Here is a 2,218-nt window from a genome sequence, read left to right on the forward strand (position 1 = left end):
GCTTTTCTTGCATCAAGATGTCGCGTTTTTGGTATAATTCACATTTGCAGAAGGGCACAAAAGTTTGACAGATTAGCGCACACATCGCTGTCTCTTCCCTGGGGAGATAATTTTGCTTCCGGATTTTTTTATTGTCATAATGTTCTCCTCTTCACTTCCTTGTATTTAGCGATTAGAGGAACTGAGCACATTGTGACTAGACTGTTCATAGATTTTGTTTTATTTTTATTTTTTTAAGTACTGCATTAGGCTATTTTTTATATTTAAAAATGAGAATTAGTTTGAGTACAGCAGGTGTTTTTCGACGTGGTCATTGATTTTCTTCTCTAAACTTGGGTAAGTATTTTTATTTATTTGGGTGTTTACATTAAAGGGGTGTTACAGTAGCTGTTTATGTATGTAAACATTTGATTTAAAAGCCTACTTTTTTTTAATTAAATATACACTGATCAAGTTTAAGGAGTTTTATAAAACTAAATAGGAGTCATACGAAGCTCCTTTATTCATTCTTAATGGGAAAACTGTCGAACTGGAAAGTTACATTTGCAAAATGATGCACAATAAGGTGCAAAATTGTTCTATACAGTTTCAGTGGGCTACAAAAAAGCAAATTCCGCAAGAATTAAACTTGTTAATGATAACAGCTACGAATTGACAAACTCGGATGTGGCAGGTTCATTTTCTTACCCTGTTGAGCAACAGACCTTCGTTTATTCTTATCTCGTGTTTATTTGTGTCAATCTACATTGATTTTTTTGGTTTGTTATTTAAAGTTTTATCTTGGCGCTTGTTTAAATGTCAGGAAAGAGAGTGGTTTCTCTGTCTCTTTCACACAGAAAGCTCAAAATGGAAGAATGGAGGGTGTGGGTGATGTACAAAGGTTTCTGAATGGAAACCACATTGAGTTTACTGGGTTAATACTTTACTTTTAAAGAAGGGCTTGCTTTGGGACAATTCCACTGTACTCAGCTACTCATTTGCAATGCAAATATGGGCTTCTGTGGGGAACCAGACATGAAACATCTGTTTTGCTTGCCATGGTTCAACAGTTTGGAAAACGGACTCTAAAAGGTGCACTGTTTAGTCACAGATAACTGCTTGTCATATTCCTCTTTAGGTGGTGATTATTTCTATTACCAGAGCTGGCAAGTCACATGCATGGGCGGGAAATTACAGTATTAACGTTGTCGTCTCCATAAATTGTTCTTCTTTAAACCCAAAACATATGTAAAGACAGAATTGATCATTCTAGCAAATTCTGTTTCATGAACACTTAACATGAACTTAAAAGGCTACTGTAACAGTTACTATATAATCCGTGCAACAAACAATGCAGGTTCACTTAAAAATTCTTAATTACTCATCCTCATGTCATTCCAAACTTGTATGACTTTCTTTCATCTGTAGAATACAAAACATTTTTTTGGAGAATGTTTCAACCATTTTTGTCCATATAATGAAAGCCACTGGGGTCCAAACTAGGGCTGCACGATTAATCGCATGCGATATTTAACGCGCATCTTATCAGTAAAGCCGGTTCTGTAATCAGCGGTAAATCTCCATCACCTGCGTGCTTTCACATTGAGCAGCATTAACTACACAGAGCCGTTGTTCACTGACGAGCTGCGCTAAACCACGTTCATATTCGCGCGATTTTTTGCGCTGCTCATCAGTGAACAACGGCTCTGTGTAGCTAATGCTGCTCAATGTGAAAGCCCGCAGGTGATGGAGATTTACCGCTGATTACAGAACCGGCTTTCTGACAAGATGCGCGTTAAATATCGCATGCGATTAATCGTGCAGCCCTAGTCCAAACCAATGAATGGACAATGAAAACAGACATTTTTCCAAATATCTCCTTTTGTGTTCCAGAGAAGAAAGAAAGTCATAAAAGTTTTGAAACGACATGACGGTGAGTAAATAATGCCTGAATTTTCATTTCTGGATTTACTAGTTATTTAATGTTTGATTTGATCCATGCAGTATCTTGAATATTTGAATATGAGATAGTCCATTGTGTTTAGATATTCAAAGTACAGACATTTTTTGCCATGTCATTCAGTTGTAAATAAAGCAAACCTGCTATAAGTAACAACATAAGTTTCATGAGGCTACATTTGTACCTGCTGCCACACAGACTGCAATAAGTAACTTCCTGCGGCCGTTTGTATTTGCCAGTGTGTGACCAAAGGCAGTGATGGCGGGCTGCGTTCAGCAG

The sequence above is a fragment of the Sinocyclocheilus anshuiensis genome, unplaced genomic scaffold (genome assembly GCF_001515605.1).
Source record: "Sinocyclocheilus anshuiensis isolate Anshui unplaced genomic scaffold, SAMN03320099.WGS_v1.1 scaffold93, whole genome shotgun sequence".
Taxonomy (NCBI): domain Eukaryota; kingdom Metazoa; phylum Chordata; class Actinopteri; order Cypriniformes; family Cyprinidae; genus Sinocyclocheilus; species Sinocyclocheilus anshuiensis.